This window comes from Serinus canaria, chromosome 15 (genome assembly GCF_022539315.1).
Source record: "Serinus canaria isolate serCan28SL12 chromosome 15, serCan2020, whole genome shotgun sequence".
Classification (NCBI taxonomy): domain Eukaryota; kingdom Metazoa; phylum Chordata; class Aves; order Passeriformes; family Fringillidae; genus Serinus; species Serinus canaria.
Window position 1 is genome coordinate 13,426,236 of NC_066329.1, and position 23,579 is coordinate 13,449,814.

The window sequence follows — 23,579 nt, forward strand, 5'->3', positions numbered from 1 at the left end:
AGCACAGCTCTGCATAGAGCACAGCTCTGGATAGAGCACAGCTCTGCATAGAGCACAGCTCTGGATAGAGCACAGCTCTGGATAGAGCACAGCTCTGGGATAGAGCACAGCTCTGGATAGAGCACAGCTCTGGGATAGAGCACAGCTCTGGATAGAGCACAGCTCTGGATAGAGCACAGCTCTGAATAGAGCACAGCTCTGGATAGAGCACAGCTCTGGGATAGAGCACAGCTCTGGGATAGAGCACAGCTCTGCATAGAGCACAGCTCTGGGATAGAGCACAGCTCTGGATAGAGCACAGCTCTGGATAGAGCACAGCTCTGGGATAGAGCACAGCTCTGCATAGAGCACAGCTCTGGATAGAGCACAGCTCTGGATAGAGCACAGCTCTGCATAGAGCACAGCTCTGGGATAGAGCACAGCTCTGGATAGAGCACAGCTCTGCATAGAGCACAGCTCTGGGATAGAGCACAGCTCTGGATAGAGCACAGCTCTGGGATAGAGCACAGCTCTGGATAGAGCACAGCTCTGGATAGAGCACAGCTCTGGATAGAGCACAGCTCTGGATAGAGCACAGCTCTGGATAGAGCACAGCTCTGCATAGAGCACAGCTCTGGATAGAGCACAGCTTTGGATAGAGCACAGCTCTGAATAGAGCACAGCTCTGCATAGAGCACAGCTCTGCATAGAGCACAGCTTTGGGATAGAGCACAGCTCTGAATAGAGCACAGCTCTGCATAGAGCACAGCTCTGCATAGAGCACAGCTCTGGATAGAGCACAGCTCTGGATAGAGCACAGCTCTGAATAGAGCACAGCTCTGCATAGAGCACAGCTCTGGATAGAGCACAGCTCTGAATAGAGCACAGCTCTGCATAGAGCACAGCTCTGCATAGAGCACAGCTCTGGATAGAGCACAGCTCTGGGATAGAGCACAGCTCTGGATAGAGCACAGCTCTGAATAGAGCACAGCTCTGGGATAGAGCACAGCTCTGGATAGAGCACAGCTCTGGATAGAGCACAGCTCTGGATAGAGCACAGCTCTGGGATAGAGCACAGCTCTGCATAGAGCACAGCTCTGGGATAGAGCACAGCTCTGGGATAGAGCACAGCTCTGCATAGAGCACAGCTCTGGGATAGAGCACAGCTCTGGGATAGAGCACAGCTCTGGATAGAGCACAGCTCTGGATAGAGCACAGCTCTGCATAGAGCACAGCTCTGGATAGAGCACAGCTCTGAATAGAGCACAGCTCTGCATAGAGCACAGCTCTGCATAGAGCACAGCTCTGGGATAGAGCACAGCTCTGGATAGAGCACAGCTCTGAATAGAGCACAGCTCTGGGATAGAGCACAGCTCTGGATACCCCACAGCTTTGGATACCCCACAGCTTTGGATACCCCACAGCTTTGGATACCCCACAGCTCTGGATAGAGCACAGCCTTCAGCTACAGCCCAGGTTGAGGGACAGCAGCAGTAGCAGCTCAGAGCTGCATGGAGCACATGTTCCCACAAGTGCTTTGGGAACACAGCAGGAGAGGTCCCTGTCAGTCAGGAACCAGTTGGAGCTCGCTGATGGGATCTCTGTGCTCCAGTGCCAGAACATTCAGGAAGCCACTGGGCTCGTTGGCTCTCATGGAGCGAGCTGATATCTTGTGGGGCTCCCACATCTTCCTGGATTCCTGTGGGTAGAGGAACCAGCTTTTTTGTGTAAGGGCAAGACTGTATCTCACCTCTGTGCTGGCTCTTTCATCTTCATAAAGCTGGTGAGAGCAAAGCCTTGAATAACCAGTCTAAAATGGAGGGGTAAATCTAAGGCAGAGCAACAGAGGGGTGTGGCTTTTGGAGGGGAGGCTGAGTGGAAGGTGCTTGGAGAGACTGGGGCTTGGGATATTTAACATGTGGGAATGCCTGGTGGCCTATGGAATCCTCATACAGTACCACATGTCAGTGATGATCAGAATTTTCTTGTAATCATTCATAAAACAGTGTGTCTGATGAGGTTTGGGAGGAATCAAAACTTCATATCATGGGCAATAAAAATCACAGATCTTGTCTGTGACAGCAGGATTCCAATATACATGCCCACTTTAGCATTTCATGGAACAATTATTGCACCTCAGCTTTAGATATTACAGGACAACTTTTCTTTGTTTTCTTTCTTCTGCTAATGTGTAGTTCTGCTATAGTCCAGAGGTTCTGCATTACAGTCACACCTTTTTGCTGGAGGAGTTTGATTCATCTGCCAAAATCTAGCAATTCCTGGAAAAGCATCTTTTCCAGTCAGTTAAGAATTTTGTCAGTGAGAAAAAGGAAAAAATGGCCCAGGTTTCTATTTTCCCTTTGAGCTGCTCCACCTGTGCATTGGGTCACACACCCTTGGTGAGCAGAGCGTGGACAAGAAAGGCTGGGCTTGGTGATGTGAGTGACTGCAAAAAGCAGTGTGTGTGTCTGCTTTGGCTCCCACAGAGGGACTCTCATGGACACTGAGCACCCAGAGAAAGCTCAGCTCAGAATGAGCTCTCAGTAAAGGCTCTTATCTCCAGGATTTGCCACTTCTTGCTGATGGAATTGCACAGGGGCAGGAGGGAGCGATGCCCCTGTGCACCCATCACCCCCACCCACGGCAGCAGCCTGGAGGGGTAATTAAAGCCTTGTAATAACTGTGCAGGATGTGTCAGCCTTGCCTGCAGCTCCAGCACCATCTCAGCTCACACCCTTCCCCTCTCTGTGCTCCACCCAAGCTTTCCTTCACCCACTCATTGCTCCTGTGCCATCCTTCCGTGGTGGCTCAGAGAGCCTCCCACCTCCTGCTGCCTCTGCTCCCAGTAAGGACTGCCCTGTCCATAATGACTGAAGGAAGCAGTGCCAGCTCTAACCCACACTCTGCTCTGTTACCAGCTGTGCAGGGAGGAGAAAGGGCAGGCCCCAAGTGCATCTTCAAGGTGAGCAGACCCAAGAGAGCTGGGCATGTTTGCAGTGAGCCAACCTGGGGCCAGCTGCTCTGCCTGCTGGGCTGGGTGGCAGTGGGGTCAGAGGCAGGGGGTGTTTTCTATCCTGAAGCTAAAGAAGAGGTAAAATGAAACAAGTTCAATAAGTGTGTAGAAGAGACCATGGCTTAGGACAGGACCCTGAGTGGGTTTTTCACCTGGTGGTTTAGGATTTACAGCTCTCCCCAATGGGCTTCATTTCCCACCCATAATTATGTGCTTCAAAGTGCATTTTCTGGGCCTCCAAGAATGAACACTGACCTCCTTCGAGGGAATATAACTTATGTTTTTCTATTCCTTTTCTGTAAAACATAGATTCCTTTTGGGCTTTGATGGATTTAAGAGAGCAATATCTCTCCTTTTCATCATTCTTAATAATGAATAATAAAAATTCTCAACATCATCTATGTTCTAAGAAGCTGAGCACTTCACACAAGTATTTGTTAAACAAGATTTTTTAGCAGGTAATTTTTTGTTGGTTTTATCTACATTAATATTTCATCTGCCAGGTGATTTCTCAATTAATGGGGCATTATGCAGTCCACATAAATAATACTGGGTTTCAACTGTATTGAGAAAAAAAAGAGAAAGGTAAAGAGGTAACCAGATTCAATTGATGAAAAGCTTCGTTGGTTTTGTAGGAGATTCCCCTATTTTCATCACCTGAGCATCTCACTCCAAACATTTAACTGAATTTTTCATGTGGTTTGCTTTGAAAGTAGACACTTCCAAATTGCACAGAATCTTCTGCTTTTTTTCCCCCTGGCTCACTGATTTCCACAATAAATGCACCAGTTGCACAGTTCAATAAATAATGGGTGTTAACTGCCAGTCCTCCACGCAGCTGAGCTGGGAGAGGTGAGCAGGATCATTGTCTCCACTTGCTGCATCACCCCTGTAATTAAAGCTCAGAGCAAGACTGTGCTTTCAGTCACAGCCCAGTGTTACTGCATCTCATCAGCACCTGCAAGGTTCTTTTGCAATTAAGGATTTTGCATAAGCATAAATAATTGTCCTGTGATGGACAGGAAGATGCAGCTCTGGTTTGCTAAGGCTGGGTGACAGAAATCATCACCTGACTCCATTTCCATTTTTTCTTTCTTTAACCAGAATGTTAATTTTTCAGTTGGTTTTTCTTTTTAGCTCTTACAAAGGAAGGTCCCCTCATATCCGAGTTGAAATCTCCACATTGCTTTCTGGTGATTACCTAGAAACTTTGATGCTTCCTCTTTTTCTTTCATCCTTACCAACCTCTGGGTGAACAACCTGAATTTTATTTTTGCCTTGTTCCTCCTCCATGGACCATCACATCCAAGTTGGGCGTGATGGCTTCCCCTTCTGCTCACAGAGCACAGCTACAATCCTTCTTTTCTGCCCTGGATCCTGGGTGAATTGCAGGTTCCTCATGGTGTGTCTGGGTAGGCAGAACCTCTTTGTGGCACAGCAGTGAATTCCCCCTTATCTCAGCGTTCTCATCCCCACCTTCCTGCAGGGATTATCTCCCCATGTCTGGCCTGCAGTGTGTTGTGGCACCGTGTGCTCTGTCCTCCCTTTGCAAGGTGCCCCCTCTCCACCCCTCTAACCACCCCCAGCCCTGTTTGGGTTCTGTCACCCACACCCTTCACACACCAGCTGGGTGTCACATCCACAGCTGCTCCTTTGGATGACACCTTTATCACTTAATTATTATTTTCCAGCTAAGCCCCTTTGGCTTTGTTTGTGTTACCTCTGTGAGCAGGTGGAGCATCTCTGAGACATCTCCTAAGTAATTGCACTGAAATCCCTGACACACTGAGAACCTCTGCCCTGTCTGCTGTCTGTACAAAACCACCTGGGGGAGTGGGATTGCTGCTTGTTGGGAGGGCCAGCATCAGTGGCCAGCTTTCATGTGGTTTTCCTGCCCATCTTCTTCCAGAAATCCCTGGGGTGAGAACCCCCAGGGTTTCTCGTGTGCTGGGTCACTGCTGAGTGGGTTCTGATCCATCACCGAGGCTCACCAGCACAACTGTGTGCAAATAATGCATCATTACAATTGTTCAGGGGGACTGTGTGACAAGTGCATTATGCTCTTGAGCTGGGCAATCAAATCTTCAGGTTCAGGATATCAGCTGACTGCCCTTTGGTTGTGAAAGAATTATTGTATCACTTGTACCCAGCCTTACAAAACCGGTCAGGTGCATCCTTTCCTTTCTGGCTCCCTCTGAGTCATAGCCACACTCCATCACATTAAATGCTTTTTCAGAAGTGACAGCCTCTAATAGCTCTTCCCCTGTTGTCCCACCCTGGGCCCCATTTGAATCTGTGAGTTTTAAAACCACTTTGAAAATCCCACCCTTTGCCACGGGACTTTAATCCTGCTCACGCACAGGGAAACAAACCCTTAGATATGATTCAAATATGAACTACAAAAACCTGTAAAAATGCTCACAGCTGTGTGAGTCTTAAGGTTTTGTTCCCTCTTGATTAAATATTTGGGGTTTTTGCTTAACATTCATTAATGCCAAAAAAGGCTTTGATCTTTCTTCCATGAGGGCGTGGAATCTGCCTTTTGTTAGCCAGCACTGAGGCTAAACAGGTACTGAATTACTTCTGATTGCACAGCCAAACCTCTTCAGCAGAAGAAAGATATTTTGTTTACCCACCTAGATCTGCACGAACAGTCAGGTGCAATTTATTTCAAGGTATAAAATTTGACAGAGTGGTCAATGCAGCCTCCAAGGTGGCAGGATAAGCACCCTGAATAAAGTGCTCCGTAGGTAAGGGAGAGCCACTGCTTTACTATGAGCAGAAAACAATTCAGAGGAAACTTCTCCTGCCTTTGTGGAGCCACAGATGTGCACTGGAAGGCTCTGAGTCAAGCTCTGTTGAAACAAGTTCTTTCTCAAGTCCTGTAGGTAAGAACTGCTTCTTTTACTGGCTTAGCACACGTGACTTCATTTCATTTTTTCCCTATAGTTAAAATGAGGTTATTAATGCAAAGATACCTCACTGGTTCAACATCTGAGTTAAAATCAGGAAAAGTCAGCAAATCCTGGCATTTACCACAGTAGGACCTGTGAACTCTTCAGCCTCACTCCCTTCAGGGAGAGCTCTGTGCTCCTGCAGCTCTGCTGCAGACAGGGCAGCTCCAGCTGCTCCCAGGCAGGGCTGGTTTGTGGCAGGAGCTGTGCCATGGCTGCAGCCTGTGCAGGGAGCAGCTCCTGGGCTGCTCTTGAGCAATGGGATTGGGATGGAGTCACACAGGAAAGGGCAGAGGCTCAAAGTGCCTCTTTGGGTGTTTTACAGGCTGCTGATCCCTACTGGCAAACATCGCTTTAGTGGCTTTGATTAATCTGTTTCCTAGATCACTCTGGTAAGCCAGCAGGGTACACATGATGTACCTTAGGGGGGTGATACCCTGCCAAAAGCCCTCGTGCACAAACCTGCATTTCACCAGGGGAGAACAAGTGCTGGACCCTTCTGAGAGCAGGGCTTTCAAAGGGTTTCTCCTTGTAACACTGCAAAGAACCTGGAAAGTGATTCAGGACTGACCCCCTCTGGTTCAGTCAGAGTCCCCAGGGGGATGAACCTGAGGTTTTCTGATCACACTCTGGAACAGGGACAGAATGATTCTGTCCTTGAGAATATTCTGGAAGCGCTGAGTGCCCGTGCTGTCCCCCCACTTCAGGCACAGATCAGATGTGTTCAGACACACGAGCTCTGAGGATTCGGTGTTCCTTTGTCCAAAATCATGAGCACAGGGAAGTGATACCAGTGCACACAAATGCCTCTGTCCAGCCCCTCTGCATTGCTGCTCAGCAGTTTCACACAGGTCCCCTGCAACACTCCCCAGGCCAGGGATGGTGAATATTTGTGCCTATTTATTCTGGTTTTGTTTGTGCTGCACAGGGGCTGCTGTGCCAGGACAGAATCACTGCAATCAGCCTGTAAGGGCTGAGTATTCCCTACAATGGAGGCCACTCAAGGAGCTGAGATCATCCATCCTGACACAGCCACTCAGGCTCACACACTGCTGTCACACAGAAAGGGATCTCGAGCTTGCCAGGAACAAAGCTCAGGATCACATCCAGCAGGCCCATTCAAACCCCTCGAAGAGGATGCTATCTAAATTCCTGAGACTCTCAAGCTGGTTTGTTGAATGCTGTGCATGCAAACAGCCCTTTGATGATACAGTCCCTGCACTGAGGGAAGGGAACTGCAGCTCTTGAGTCACTTGCAAGTTCTTCAAACAAAGCTCTTCTTCTCTTTTTTTCTTTCTTTTTTTTTTTTTTTTTTTGCCTCCACACACTGCTACCCTGTGGTTCTGTGTCCTGTTAGAGCAGATTGCAGAAATTCTCATTCCCTTATTCTTGGCCCCTTTATTATTTTCCTCTGAATCACTGCTTTATTTTGGTTGTGTCCCAAAGCAGAACTGTGACATTTTCTGGTTTAAAAATAGCAACTGAGGGGAAAAAAGTAGAAGGAAGGTTTGTTTTTCATTGGTTTTGCTTTCAAAATTGCTGCAAGGTCTGGTGGAGAGCACGGCCATGCAAACACTGAATCAGCAGAAGGGCCCAGATGGTGATCTGTGACAAACACAGGGAACTGTGGCTGCTGCAAGGGAAAGCAGGAACCTCTTCTGCTGGGCTTGTGGCTGCTGGAACAGAAATGCAGATCCATGCATGGCCTTGTGCTGCCACGTTTGGGAATTGTCCTCTTTGGGCTGCTTTGGGGCACCAGAGCTTTGCAGTAATGATGTCAAGAATTGTTTCAGTGGATCATTCCTGTGGGTTCCTTCTGCTGATGTGAGTAGCTGTGAACAATACTCCAATAACTCAGCAGCAAGGATTCGAGGGAGTAGAAAGGCTGAGGAAAGGGGCTGTAGAAGGGAAGGTAAAGAAATAGGTGATGTCTAAAAAATAAAAAGGAGTAGGGTGATTATGGATCAGAAATAAAGAGAGTGAAGAAACAGTTCCCTTCCCATTCCAGACAGCTATACAGGGATATGGATATAAATATGTTTAATCCCCTGCTACTCTTCACATTGTAGCAGCACCTCTGAGTTGCAGTTCTGTCTCAAGACATCTGTGTGCTAACACAGACCAAAAAGACTCTCCCTGCCCTAAATAATTTTTTCTGACTGGTACAATGTGATATTAGCAGGGCTTTGCAGCCACAAGAATCAGCTGTAAAAGGATGTTAAATCTAGGCCACTGCAAAAGAGTCTCGTGAAATAAGGGGAGGGATGGAAAAGGAAGGAAAGGGAAACAGTCAAGATAATCCCTGGGAAAATATGTCCCACTTTTGAGGGTTTTCTTCCTTGTACTCCACTCAGAAAAGGGCACAGGTGAGGATGAACCACAGCACAAAAAATGGCACTGGGACATCATGAAAAGCCTCAGCCAAAAGGTTTGTGAGAGCATCCCTGTGGCAGAGCAGTGACAGAAGTGTTCACTGGGATTAGGGGTGATGAAAGGCAGAGTTTGTCCTGCCTAAAGGAGGGAACAAAGTGAGTGCACCAAAACCTGCTGTCCTGCCCACTGATGGCAGCACAAAACAGGACCTGGCAGCAGCAGCAGCCTCTGCTGGGTGAGTTACAGACGTGTGAAGATGGGAACACAGCCTGACCTTGGGGCTGAGGGCTGTGACAAAAACCCTCAGGCAGGGACAGACAGGCAGACAGGCTCAGCCAGGGAGCTGGGATCAGCCACGGCTCTGCTGCTGGCACCTGGGCACAGAAAGGCTCCAGGGAGAGCCCCAGTGCAAATGTTTGAGTGGTGCCAGTCTGGTTTGCACAGCTCTGGTTTGCAGAGCTCAGCTCAGCCAGGCAGAGCTGGGGGTGGCTGGCACAGCGAGTGGGCTCTGGGCTGCAGGAGTGCAAGGACAGCATGTCACTGGTGTCACATGTGACATGTCATCCTGTGTCATCCCGTGTCATGGCATGTCACACATTGCCACGTGTCACACAGCAGGCACAGAGTGGCAGTCTGAACTGGCCAGGGATTGCAGGACATCCAGAGCTGCCAGCCCTGCCCTGCCCTGCCCAGGGTGCCAGTGTGACCCCAGTGCCCAGCTGGTCACTGCCTGGCACAGCCCCCCTGCCCGGGGCTGCCTGGAGGTTCCCCTGGCAGGGCTGGAGCTGCTGCACTCCTGGGTCAGTCATTGTGCATGGCTGTAAAATATCAGCATTGTTTCTCCTCCAGCTCAGCTCCAGCTCTGCTCTGCTGGGAAGTCCCAGTGTAGCCCGGGGAAGTGAGTGGGGTGCTGTCAGTGAGGAATGAAGCTCTGATAGCTGAAGCAGAATATTTATATCCAGCAGATTTTCCCCCAGTGCATCGGTAGGAACTGGAGGTTGCAGGTGACCTGAAGAGGAGCTGGTTGCCCCCCTTGCTTGGCCCAGCTGTCCTGAGTGCTTCAGCAGGGTCAGTTCCTGCCTCTCCCACCCAGCAGCTCTGCCCACAGGCGCTGCAGGAGTGGGAGCAGATGCTGTGTCAGTTATTAAGTGTCACTTTCAATTCAGCCTGACAAGAATGAGTTAATGGAGGAGCTCGGTTACAATGGCAGACAGGAAAATAAAAGCCACACTGAATCCACTTTCCTTGTCTCCCTTGTTTTCAAAGACAGTGCTCCTGGCATAACACAGAATGCCCTGTTCATTCATTTGCTGATAATGCTGCTCCCTCTGGGCTGAGCCGCAGCTCCTTCATGGATATAGAGTAACTTATTCAACCACAAAGGGAAACCTCTTCCTTCCTTTAAATTGTTCACAGGCGACCAAAGCAGCTTCTGACGGTGACCTACATATTGCTGGCTACTTTTCTCCTAATAGCATTGAAAAACCGAGATAACAATCTTGTTTTTTCAAGTGCTTAAGATCTTATTGCTTCCATCCTTGTTTCTGCCAACTAAAACTAGGGTCATATTGTACTGTGTGAGTCTACACCAGGGAATTTTACAAAGTGCTCGACCTGGGTTATGATTCTATATTTACAGTTATAAATACAAATTAGCAGGTTTAATAAGCCAGACAGAGAGCATCAGACAAAGCTGGTGTTCAGTTTTATCAATGGAAAAGTAGAAATCTTGGACTCAGACCCAGAAGTTCACTGCAATATGGAATAAGTAAGAGTAGCCTTTTGCCTTCTAGTCAAGCTTGGATGAAATTGTAAGGTTTTCTTGTCCTTTGTTGGGCTGATTTTAAATCACATAGACTCGTGTCATTGATTTGTAGGTTCCTGTCTTACACCTTCCCAAAGTTCAGCCCCAGATTGCTCTAAGTGCTCGATTGTGCTCTGAAGTGCTTGAGGAGTGGCTGTGTCTCAGACCACTGTCCTGCAAAGTGCCTGTGTACATTATTTATTTAGTATTTAAATAGTACTTCAAGAGCCTTGAGAGAATTCTGTACATGTTTAAAATTGAGTATATGTGCAAGAATTTGGAAGAGAGTGTGTGTGTGTTGTCATATGAAGGTTTTTTCCTGCACCCAAGGGTTTTTATGTTTTAAAGTGAGAGTTTAGACAGCCAGAATTTCTCCAGACCCTCAGATCCAGCTGTAATTGCAGCATGGCAAATGCCATGGCAGCAGAATGCAGGAACAGGCATGTCTTATTCTGGGAGTTTTCTTCATTCTTCTTGCTCCAAAGCTGTCTTTGAAAGACAATTTCCTAAACGGCTGCAGCTTCCACCGAGGTGCTGGTGAAGCGTTGGGAATTCCCAGCTGGGCACAGGGCAGGATCCCTCTCAGCAGTCTCCTGTGTGTCCTGGGAACAGCTGCCACCCCTGGATCCTTCTCCACTGCTACTGGAGCACCTTGCACCAGCTCCTCTTCTCTGGCACTTCAGAGAGCAGGTGAAACCCTTGGGAGATGCCCATCCTCTCTGACCTCTTCTTGCTGGTGCCCTGTCCTTTGAGCTGGCACCCCTAGGCACGCTGTGTTTGTGTCTCTGAGCCTTTCTGGCTCCGGCTGAAGGAGCTGCACCCCTGCACATCTGCTGAGCCATTAACTCAGCATCATGCACAGTGGTACAAGAACCACCTACACCAGTTGCTGCAGGTGGTTCTTAAATTTCAAAGACTGCCTGACAGGACTTCTTAACAACTGCCCTTCAGTTTCCAGCTCAAACTCATTTCCATCTCCTAGTTCATTCTGAGGCTCAGCCCACTGGAGGTTTTTTCTGGGGGCGATGTGCATTCAAAAGCCTGAAAAAAAGTGAATTCTTTTGAAAGCAGCAACACCCCTCATCTCCCTTAGAAGTAAGTACATATAGATTCAAAGCCATGTGCTTTTAAAACTCTCTTTAGTCCCATTCTTCCCTTCCAAGTTGCCCTTGATTTTGCCTCTTTGTTGCTGATTCCTCCCCGCTCCCTTTAGCACTGTCCCTGATTTATGTGTCAGTGCTGAGTGCATCTGATCAAAAGGTGGCAAAGTTGCTGGTTCAGCACTCGCAGCAGGGGATGCAGAAATGGGCTGTGTCTAATCCCCCTCTGCGCTCCTGCCACAGCCCCGGGAGCTGCCAGCTGGCAGAGGAATTTGGGCAGATAATGACAGGTGCCCAGAGCACATCCAGGACAGCACGGGGTGCAAAACGAGCTCCTCACGCAGCCTGCTCAGACTTTAAAATGAAAAGTGCACTGGTTTCAAGCAACCAGGTGCATGAAAGAGCGTGCACGGTGCTGCAAGCGGCAGGAAAAGCGAGCAGGCTCCAGAGCCACGTCTGGGGATGTGATTGTACTAAATTATATCTACATTCACTTCTGCTCAGAATGAAGCAGCTCTAAGAAGCTGAACTAGGTAGGGTGGTGGTTTTTTTTAACTTCAGCCCAAGAAAATTTTGTGGGAGGAGTCACTTTGGAAAGGTGGGAAAGCCTTTACCCTCAGGTTGCCTCAGTAAGAAGCTCCCGCTGTGATACTTGAAAGCCCAATAGACATGTCTGAATTTATAATACACTCTTGAAGTATTCATTCATAATCCTGTAGGGATTTTCAAAGCCACAAAGAGGATGTATTTCTTTTAACTGGCTACAGGGAAAATATTAGTTCCTGCTGTAATAAACAAATAGTCTATTTTGGTGCAAGAGGAAAAATGTGAAGAGTCAGAGCAATGAAAGGGGAACAGTTCTGACACTTTTGGAAGTTCCTGTTTTTCTAAAATATATGATACACCATGAACTATTTCCCCCTCTTCCTTCACTCCTTGAAACTTCACTGTTCCAACCTGCTGCTCCACCAGTGTGAACCAAAGCCACTGCCTTCCCACCAGGTAAACCCTTTAGCCAGATGACTGCAATTAAAGGCAGTACTGAGACAGAAAAAAGAAAAATGGAACAGAAGGACTATTTTGCCCTTGTCTGGTTTGTTTCCCAGTCTCCAGGCATATCCAAAGGAGGATTTGTGGCATTGCACCTATTCTTCCTGCATGTCTGTCTGCCTCCACAGCTTTGTGTGGGCTCGTGCAGAGCAGTGAGTGTGGTCAGCAAACACAGGCCTGCAAGAACAGGGCCAGAGTGGTGCTGGGCAGAGTCCTTATACAAAGGGATTCTGTTGCCATCAGGTGAAAACTGAGCTTTTGTTACTGAAAAAAAAGAGTAAAATAGTAGTAATTCCTAATCAGTCACTCAATTCCTAACCCCTGTCAGCACAGAACTCCTGCAGACTTCTACCTCTCTTGCAGCATGCTGAGACAAGCCCTTAATGTACGCCGTGGATGCTGGAATTTCAGCAGTATCCATCCTTTGTGCCTCATGTGCACATGAAGTGAATTTCATAAACAAGCACAGCCCCTTGCTAGCAGCTGAGCTGCTTGCAGACACTTCATCCCCAGCTCTCACTGGCATCTGGAAGAAGGGCTCCATCCCACTCTCTCTGCTGGTGTTGCGAATGATGAGATTTGCTTTTAGAAATAGGGAAGGAGACAAATTTCAATTTGTTCCTAAATTTCTCTTCTTTGTCTTTTCCATCCCATTTGATATTCTGTTCTTCAGATGAGGCACAAAGGCTGCTTGAATTCAGCAGCCACAGCAGCCAGGGGAGGAAATGAGAAAGAGCAGTTCACCTGAGGCAGCCAAAGGCAGCTCAGAGCAGCCCCGGTGTAAATTCACCCATTTGGGTGAGGAGAACACAAAAAGCTCCGCTCAGAAGAGAGTGTGCAGCACCGTGTTCCTGCTGGAGGCACCAGCGAATCCTGTGATGAGTGTCTGAGATCAGGACCGAGCTGAACCTGTCATGTGCCCACATTTCCTGTAGCACAAGCTGGTTTTGCTAGAAGTCTCTTAATCCATTGTGGAGCCAATCCAGTTCTGTTAAGCTTGTGAAATCAGAGCCTGAGGTGGAATAGATGCAGATCATCCTCTGTGCCCACATCAGAGATCCTACCCAAGATACCCATCCAAGAGAAGATGCTGGAGAGAGAATTACCCTGCCTGAATAACTGCTGGGTTAGGCTGCTCTGAATTACAAAAGCCTTCCCTGCAAAAGGGAACTCAAGTTTCCCTGGATGACCATGCTTTAATTATACACCAGAACAGGGCCAGCATTCTTATTGTTGTTCAGTAATTTTACATTCTGTCAGGCTTGATGAGTTAACGCGGGCTGCTGCCAGTGTGAGGGAGCACAAACAAAGGCATTGTAGCACCAAAATAAACGTGACATTAGAAAAGCTTGGGGCAGCACAGGGGAAATTGGTGGGCTAAGCTGAGCACTGAAACTCCTTATCAACAGAGGGCAAGGTTTGTTAAATTGACAGTAAATAAGAAAGCAGCCAGCAGGCAGGTGGAGGCTGCAGACTGCAGCGTAAGCACTTCAAATTCACCACGGCAAATTCCCTCTGCCATCTGAGCTCCCACCGCCAGGCCTGACTCACCTGACTGAGGAGCTGAGGAACAGCAGGGTCTTATCTTGGGAAGTCACTCTCAGCTCAGCTGGGAGCAGCATTTCCCTCTACAAACACATTAATTGGAGTCCGTGTCCCTGAACTCGCAGTGCTGATGGGGCTCTGCAGGCTCGTCAGCCTGCTGCAAACATCCCTTCCTGGGCTCACTGCAAGCTCAGCAACAGCTTCTTCTCCTGCAAAATGATGGTCTTACTTCTCCTGAAGGAATGCAGGGACTGAGAGGAAACCTGCTCTGTCAGGTCCAGGTTCAAAATGTCCAAAATGTCATTGCTGGCCGACACAAACGACAGAGCCAGGCACTTGGCTGTTGAGAGATTCTCATTTGCAGCACTTAATTAATTAGAATGGTCAACGAGGAAAATAGGATTTTGGTTAGAAGACAGTAGAGGTCAGTAGGTATTTTTTATATTGCAGAAATCAGTGCTTTTGCAATGACGTTATAAACTAATGTACTTAGACTTCATTCTGGATTTTACAATGTTTTGGATGAGTAGCAGGTTGAAAGGGGTCATGGAAATACAGATGCAGGAAATCTGCAGATATACTGGTGTTTATTCTGCTGCAGGTTTGCTTCCAAGCCGCACTGAAAGAGAAGCTGGTGGTTATGCAGAGTCCCAGACAAATCTGCATATGCCAACCTGGCTTTATTTTAGGAGACGCAAAGGCATTTGACAGCTGTGAATTTCACCTTGGCCTGTTTGTCTAGTCTTTATAAACTGCATGCCCAAACATTTAAACTGTTTCTTAACTGCTGAAAATCAGAAAGTTAGCAGTAAATTGTGCTTGTTTGTGAGCAACTTCAATTGTCATGCATATTTTACGTAACCATTTTCCATCCTAGTGAACTTAAGTCCACATTGAAATCCTCTAATATGAATTCTGCTACTTAATCTTCATTAGGGTGTCTTTTTTTCTCTCTCCTTTAAACCACTGTGGATTAAAAGAATTGCTTTTGTTTAGTGCGTGATCAGAGACTCACCTGGCCTGTCTCTGCAGGCGCTTTGCCAGCGCCCAGGTCAGTGTTTTCCCCAGAGCAAGCTCCTTGTGCAGCTCCCAGGGAAGCTGGGCAGAGCCTGTGCCTCAGCCAGAAGGAGATTAGCTGTGCCATTTGTCACTCACAACTTCTGTGGGGCTTGAAGGGGGCAGGAAATTACTGCCAGTGGAAAATGAGCAAAGCAGAAAGGATGGACGCTTCAAAAGACAAAGATTTTCTCTGTCACAGCCGCCATGAGCTGATCAGACCCACTGAGAAAGGGGGCAAATATCATGTGGGGAAGTTGGAGCCAATGTGAAGGGAAACCAAACTGGAATTTGAAAGGGGGGAAAAAGCCTACAGATGTGGCACAGGTGCAGATGGAAGCTGCAGATCTGCTTCCAGGAATGCAGCTCACCCTGTGGGTTCCAGGGCTGGCACCATCCATGGGCAGGGCTGGCTCTGCAACCCATTATTAGAGGTGATCAGCATTAGCCCTGCTGTCATCTGAGCTAAGAAATCTGATCATGTTTACCTTGAAACGCTCCACAGACTTTGTTCTTTGGGGTGAGGATTTGAAATTTGGCAGGAGGATGTTCTGCACCTCCCCTGTGGGGCAGCAGGGCTGGTCCCTGCTCCTGCACCTCCCTGTGCTGCTGCTCTGGGCTGGGGTCACCACTGCCATGGCAATGGTCCTCAGCCCTGGGCATCCCTCCTGGGACACTGCAGAACTGGATCCAAATCTGCTGATCATGACACTTCAGTGTTAGTTGGGAAACCACAGAAATGAAAGACTGAAAGGCTTGACGTGTTCTCTTAGGCTTCCTTCTTCAGTCCTCAGCTCACTCTCTTCTGACAGTGCTGTAATGCCTTTTCCTTTGGCTCAGTTCCTTCCTGCCTTTAGAAAAATGATGCTCACAAAAACAATCTTCCAAAATAGCTGAAAATCCTGAAGTAAAACTTGGAACGAGGAAAGTGAGCAATGTTTTAGGACAGACATTGTAAATATGAGAGCCATGGCCCCCAAGGGTGATGACTACAATAAAGTGTCAGAGTTAAGAGCAGCCTGCCGTGTCTATCCTCACAGGAGACAAGGGTATTTGTAAAAGAAACCCCAAACTTTAGAGCCACAGCAATGGGAGAAGCTAACCTATCACTAAAACAGACATTATATGGGTAAAAACAGCACCAGCCTTTAAAGGGGGTTGTGTTTAAGACATTTGTCCCGTTGTTACCTTTTTCTGTTCTGCATTATCAGCTCTCACTACTCTCAGTCCCCTTTCCTAAAAGCTTTGTACAGCCCAGCCAGCACATTCTGGCTGCACCTTTGGAGAGAGCTTTGCTTCAGGATGGTGAGATCCCTCTTAGCCTCCCTGGCAGAGCAGCCTGTACCCTGTGCATGTCCAAGGGAGCAAAGGGGATTGTGGTGAAGTGATGAATCCCACTAGAGGGGAATGCTGGGGCTGCTGACTCTTCATGCCCAGACTGGTTTCTGTTCCTTGTGGCTGGAATCCCCCATTAATGCAGGGCATGAATCAAGGGTGGCTGTGGAGGGACAGATGGTGCTGAGTCTGACTGGGATTTAAATGAGTCATCCGTGGTGTGGGAGCCTTGCTGCTATTTCTGTACACAGGGTAAATGACAGCCTCCTAGGGAAATTACATTTGGGACTCCCCGCTCCTGTCCTCTCCTGATTTCCAGGTGTTCCCTGTCAGATTAATGCCAGAGTAGGCTGCAGGTTGGGTCTTGTACTGTGTGATTTGGTATCACAGCGTGGCACTTGGAGACTGCCCAAAGCAGCTGGGCACAGGAAGGGATCCACATCCCACCTGTGCTGCTGCCAGCCCAGGGATCCACATCCCACCTGTGCTGCTGCCAGTCCAGGGATCCACATCCCACCTGTGCTGCTGCTGCTGCCAGCCCAGGGATCCACATCCCACCTGTGCTGCTGCCAGCCAGGGATCCATCCCCCGTGTGCTGCCAACCGGGTCCACATCCCACCTGTGCGTGCTGCTGCCAGCCCAGGGATCCACATCCCACCTCTGCTGCTGCCAGCCCAGGGATCCACATCCCACCTGTGCTGCTGCCAGTCCAGGGATCCACATCCCACCTGTGCTGCTGCTGCTGCCAGCCCGGGGATCCACATCCCACCTGTGCTGCTGCTGCCAGCCCAGGGATCCACATCCCACCTGTGCTGCTGCTGCTGCCAGCCCGGGGATCCACATCCCACCTGTGCTGCTGCTGCTGCCAGCCCGGGGATCCACATCCCACCTGTGCTGCTGCTGCTGCCAGCCCAGGGATCCACATCCCACCTGTGCTGCTGCTGCTGCCAGCCCAGGGATCCACATCCCACCTGTGCTGCTGCCAGCCCAGGGATCCACATCCCACCTGTGCTGCTGCTGCTGCCAGCCCAGGGATCCACATCCCACCTTGGTGCGCCAGCCAGGTCCACCCACGTGCTGCTGCTGCCAGCCCAGGGATCCACATCCCACCTGTGCTGCTGCTGCCAGCCCAGGGATCCCCATCCCACCTGTGCTGCTGCCCGCCCAGGGATCCACTTCCCACCTGTGCTGCTGCCAGCCCAGGGACACATCCCACGTGCTGCGGCAGCCAGGATCCACATCCCACCTGTGCTGCTGCTGCTGCCAGCCAGGGATCCACATCCCACCTGTGCTGCGTGCCAGCCAGGTCCAATCCACGTGCTGCTGCCAGCCCAGGGATCCACATCCCACCTCTGCTGCTGCCAGTCCAGGGATCCACATCCCACCTGTGCTGCTGCCAGCCCAGGGATCCACATCCCACCTGTGCTGCTGCTGCCAGCCCGGGGAGGAGGGTGAGGAGCTTTGTGCTGAGATAGGTGAGCTGTGCTGTGCTGTGCTGAGTTGAGCTGTGCTGTGCTGAGATAGCTGTGCTGTGCTGTGCTGTGCTGTGCTGAGCTGAGGTGAGCAGGCTGCCACAGCCCTGAACAGGAGAGAATCCCAGGCTCTGAGCTAGAGGAGCTGCCAGCAGGTCTGACCCAGCTCACAGTGCACAGGACAGGAATGATTCCTCTGGAAAAACAACGGGAGCAGAAGTGCTGACTGCTTCTGAGTTCTGGCTCCTGGTCTCCTTTCTGTCTTGCCCTAATGAACATTTAATTGGCTAAAGCTCTGATTATCCCTACAGTGAGCTGGCAAGCCCAGATAACTGTCTAGATTCTCAGATGATATAAATAGGCACAGTTCCAGTGAGCTGAAGGGAGAAATGCTGATTTACCCAGCTGAAGGCTTGGCCTGGTAATTCAGTGGGTTTATTTTTTATTCTTTTTTCCCATGTGGAGCTGTATTCCCAACTGCATGCAGATGCTTCCTAACCCTCAGCTTTAGGATTGCAGCCTGCATCTACCTGGTGTGTCCTCGTCCATCCTGCAGCATTTTAGAAGACAAAAGGAAAGAGGATTTCTTCTAGTTAGATAATTTCTAATAATCTTGTGACAGCAGGGAATCCCCATAGCTACAAGTTTGATCTCTATGTCTGTGTATAAACTTCCAGGGAATAGATGAGAGAGCAGCAAATGCTATTCAAAAAGAAATACTATAATTCCAGGGGGGTGAGTTCCAGCAGAACTGGTTGTGTATTGGAAGCAGCTTTTTCTGATAGCACTTGGACTTGGGGAGGAAATAAAAAGAAGGGAGAAGGCTCTGAGCTCACTCCGGGCTGGGAGAGCAGCTGCCCCAGCAGGGAGCAGCTCTCCTCACAGAGGTTTGCAGGGAATGCACTGGAGCTGGGTCCAGTCCCAGCCTCAGCAATCCCCCTTCTGCCAAACTGCACCCGGTCACTTCCTTGACTAATCCTCTCCTTGGCTGCCTTTAGTTAACACCTCTTTAGTTCAGAAATTGGCTTTTTTAGATTTATACTCCACTAATTGGCTTTTTCACCCTCTGAACCCTTTCTGCTTCCTCCTGCATGCACCCCAGCCTCTTTCAGCACCTAATCCCCTCTTTCCACACTTCAATCCCACCATTCTCTTCTCCCTCCTTTTTATTCCCTCCCCAAATGAGCTCCTACTCTTTTGCTACAGCCCCTGAGGCTCTGGTGTTAAAAATCTGTCTTATGTCTTGGTGTTAGAAATTCCTGGCTTTCCCTGACTTTCATTACCTGACCCTTGTAAACCAGGCCCTGATCCTGTGCTCGTGTATGGGCACGCCAGGCTCAGAGTGGGTGCACTGAGACCACTGCCTGTGTCGCCAGGTTTTGGGGTTTTAGCAAGACTTGCACCATGTTGATGTTTCTGTTTCTGAAAATCCCAATTGAAGGAGCTCATGTTAGAAAGGTTCTGCTTCAAATAGGGAAAAATAACCCCAGAACCAGAAGTAATAATTTCTAGTCCTGCTAGTTGTAGAAGCAGATGGGAAGGGTAAATCATATAAATCTGAGAGTCAGAGGGAAAAATAAAAATAACTCAATTGTCTCTCTGTATAATTCGAATCTCTTCCCTGTAATCTCATAATCTCATTGAAACTGATCCAAATTTTGAATACCTGCAGTTGGCATGCTGAACAGGCAGTTAAACACGTTTGGGATTATTAAGTTATCACTGGCTTTTCCTAAAGAGAAACCAAATAAGTCAGGAAGATGGATTGGCTACACAGTGACAGAACAATGCTGCACCCAGGGCAGACAACAGACTCAAAGAAAGGAAAACAGAGCACCAAAGCTGGGCTGGTCCAAAGGGAGATTTTGGGAACATCTGGTCTCTACTGGAAGAAGCATTTCTCCAAAAATGGGGAAAAAATCAAACAAAAAAGTAAAATCTTTACATGTATTCAAAAGCAAAACTTTAACGAACAGGCTTTGATCTGCAAATGTAATTAGCATTAGAATTAGAGATGGAATGGAGATTTGTCTAAAAGCATTAATTCAAATCCCACGCCTGATATTTTCTTATCACTGCTGTAATTCTAACAGTGCCTGTGGCAGATTCAGAAATCAGAAGAAAGGGACAAGGGCAGTAGGTCTCCCACTAGCAAAAAAAAAAAGGGGGTGGTGGGAATGAGGAATAAGAGTGTGAGATGGAATTAATCTATAATATCCCCAACCCAACTCCATTTCCAATGTATGAATTATTTATCTCCCAGTCTCCAAACGCCAATATCTGTGTGCACCATCACTTTGATCTGCTGCTGCTCCCCAGCACTGCAGAGCCAAACTGAGAGGGCTGTGGGGAGCCACGGGCTCCTTTCACAGTGTCCCAAACACCAGTCCTGGAAAGCTCTGGGATAACAGGCTGCAGGGAAATCCCTTTTCCTCATCCCAAACGCCAGTTCTGGAAAGCTCTGGGATAACAGGCTGCAGGGAAATCCCTCTTCCACATCCCAAACACCAGTTCTGGAAAGCTCTGGGATAACAGGCTGCAGGGAAATCCCTTTTCCACATCCCAAAGCCAGTCCTGGAAAGCTCTGGGATAACAGGCTGCAGGGAAATCCCTCTTCCACATCCCAAATGCCAGTTCTGGAAAGCTCTGGGATAACAGGCTGCAGGGAAATCCCTCTTCCACATCCCAAATGCCAGTTCTGGAAAGCTCTGGGATAACAGGCTGCAGGGAAATCCCTCTTCCACATCCCAAATGCCAGTTCTGGAAAGCTCTGGGAGAACCTCTTTTCCTGGGGCTCCCTGCTCACTTCCTGCTGGCACTGTGGGTCACTCTGTGTGCTCAGGTGGCACCAGGGCTCCTGCCACCCAGAGCTGCTGTGGTGGCACTGCCCAGCTGGGCCAGTGGGCAGCTGCTGCTGGGAGCCAGGTGCCAGAGAGCAGCCACATCTTCCTCTCAGCTGCCCCTGGTTGACTTCCCCCTCCCAAGCCTGGACTGAATTTCTAGTGGTTTTCTTTAATTTCACATGTTGAAAAGGCTGAGTGATCCTTTTCCTCAGATGGTCTTTCTAGAACCCCCAACAGAGTGTGAATAATTATTCCCACTCTGTTGGGGCTTTGATAAGGCTCTTATGGCTGCCTTTTGCTCAGCCCCTCAGCCTTTGTTCCTGCTAAAGTTATTTTCTTTCTTAGGGAATGAGAAAAGGTAAAAGCTGTAACAAGATGAAGCAAAACTGCAATTTTAATAACAGTAATAGCAATTAAAATATTGACTTGAAAACTATAAATGCTCGGTCAAATCCCTCTCGTAAGTGCCCAATCCCCTTGTGTCTTCTTCCAGTTTCAAAGAGAGCACAATTCACAGGAGGAAATGGCCAGAAAAGGGAGTGTGAGAGGTGTCTGCTCATGGGCTCTGCCCCTGGGTGGGAGCAGCAGCCTGGCCACCTCTTCCAGAGGGAAAGCAGCCTGGATGGCACAGGTGGGAAAGGCTGCCTCCCCCTGTCCTGCTGGCTGTTTGTCCTGCAGATGTACAAAGATCCTAAGCTTTACCTAATCAACCTGTGTGTTTAATTTCAAACACCCTTCTGTCATCACCCACCCTGGCCTTCATTCTTGAAAGAGGCATCTCCTGAATATTCACTGTACAGCCTTGCATTGCCCTGCTGAAATCTTCCATTTGGAGCTATTTGCCTGCTGCTTTTTGAAGGTGGTAACCAGCCATAATGATTAATATGGTTTCATGATTTAGCTGGACTCTCCCACCTGTCTGTATCCATTTCTTATTTCAAATGGATGCTCTGAGACCAAGTCCCTCATTTTCTTATGTTTTGCATAAACCCCCCCTCTGTGGAGTCCTGACAACACATCTCCACAGACTGTCACAGACACAGGTCCTTGTGTTCCCTGTGTCCCAGGAGTCAGGGAACTAACTTTGTCTCCATGACCTGAACGGGAGACTGAGGCAGAGAGGTGTGAAATGACTCAGCAGGGTCACACACGAGGTTTGGGCAGAGGAGAAATCTGAATGCAGCTTTTCCAAACCCCATATACTGACCACAGTGTCAGATTTGGGTTTATTAAAATAATAGTTATTTAGATATTATTGAAACTGCTCAGAACTCTGTAATTAGGGTTGACATTTAAAATGATGCCAAGAATTGAATCAGCTCCAGTCTCTGGTAAAGCAGGGTTACCCAACTGACTGCAGCTAGCCTTTGGCACCTCAGAGCCCTACCCAAACAACTGGGGAGTGTTTCTGCCCCTGAATTACCTCCTGAAGTTCACCTCAGGGTGAGGCTGTGCCTGTGTGAGAGCTCCCACAGCTGCCATGCTGAGAGCCCTGGGCCTGGGGCTGCCTTCCCTCTGCCCGTGCCCTGCAAGGAGAGGGGAGATGGCAGAGTGGGCATGGACAGCCTGGGTTTGGGATCTGAGTGGGCAGGCAGCTGGGTGGATTGGGCATGACGCCTGGGTTTGGGATCTGTGGGCATGGACAGCCTGGGTTTGGGATCTGTGGGCATGGACAGCCTGGGTTTGGGATCTGAGTGGGCATGGACAGCCTGGGTTTGGGATCTGAGTGGGCATGGAGAGCCTGGGTTTGGGATCTGAGTGGGCATGGACAGCCTGGGTTTGGGATCTGTGGGCATGGACAGCCTGGGTTTGGGATCTGTGGCATGGAAGCCGGGTGGGATCTGGCATGGACAGCCTGGGTTTGGGATCTGAGTGGGCATGGACAGCCTGGGTTTGGGATCTGTGGGCATGGACAGCCTGGGTTTGGGATCTGAGTGGGCATGGAGAGGAGAGGCTGGGCTTGGAACCTCTGAAGGGAAGTGCTCTCCCAGGCTGGGCTGAACGCTCCACAGCAGCCATGGCAGCAGCTCCCACTTTGCTGGCTCAGCACATTGCTTCACCCAGGCTCCTGTTTAGGAATTATTAATGAGGGGCTTGTGAGGCTTGCTTTATTTTATTGCACGGTTCAAGTCAACACTGGCAGCATTCAGATCTCCATGTGGAACAGGAACCTGTGATTGGCTCCTGTGTGCTTGGCAGGAGGTTTTACAGGAGCTTTGAGCAGGATTTGGGTTAGAGATGGGGCTGGTTCCTGCCCAGGGGACACCTCACCTGCAACTACAGCCACACCAAAGGCTGCTCTTGCCCAACACCTTCAGGCTGAAGTGGCCTTTGAATAAGCACATGGGAAATTAAAGGTGATCTCTCTGTCCTTTGGGTCTCCAGTGTGAGGCTGCTTCTTGAATGTGTCAAGCAAAAGACTCTGCACAGTTTTCTGGAGTTTTGAGACATTTGTTGAGAAGCAAGTTTAAAAACTGCAGATTGTGCCCACAGATAAAGCACTGACCAAGTCTCTGAGTCACTGCTTCATCTCTGGCCAGCTCCTGGAGATAAAGGATCCTTGCAATTCTTCAGGAACAGCAGGCCTTCCCCTCCCCAGCGTGCCCTGGGAGCTCACACAGAGCTAAACCTTCTTTCCAAAGGGTTGGCATCTTTCTTCCCAAGTGAAAAGCCCTTTTTGCTCTCCTCTGGAGATCCTGGGGATGAGTGTTGTCTGCATCCAGCAGGGGTCTGCCTTGGCACCCTGGCAGGGCAGGGCTGGGAGGAGCCCCCTCCCCACTGGTCCTGGCAGCTCCTCACCAGGGCCTGTCAGCCAGGGCAGAGACTGAGCTCAGGGTTTATTTCATGTGGTGTGGGAGGGAAGTTTCCAGTCTGAATTCATCAAAAGGAGCGAGACCAGAGCCTAAAGCCAGTCCTGCACTGGCCAAACCAGTGAAAGGTTGATGTGGTGGAGTTCCCTACCTGCCCACGTTTGGGAACCCTAAGAACAAACAGAATCTGAACTCTTCACTGATTGTGCCTCCTTACAGAATGTTTTACTGTTTCACTCTGGGCA

General features: G+C 49.1%; 1 long non-coding RNA gene across 1 annotated transcript in view; it reads left to right on the forward strand.

Annotated features, from left to right (window-relative positions):
* The first annotated feature begins 2,768 nt into the window (after window positions 1-2,768).
* Window positions 2,769-23,579, forward strand: part of LOC108962404 (uncharacterized) — a 37,085-nt gene continuing 16,274 nt past the window's right edge. The window contains exon 1 of the long non-coding RNA XR_001991029.3: window positions 2,769-2,941. This is a non-coding gene — a long non-coding RNA (uncharacterized LOC108962404). The remainder of the gene's footprint in view (window positions 2,942-23,579) is intronic.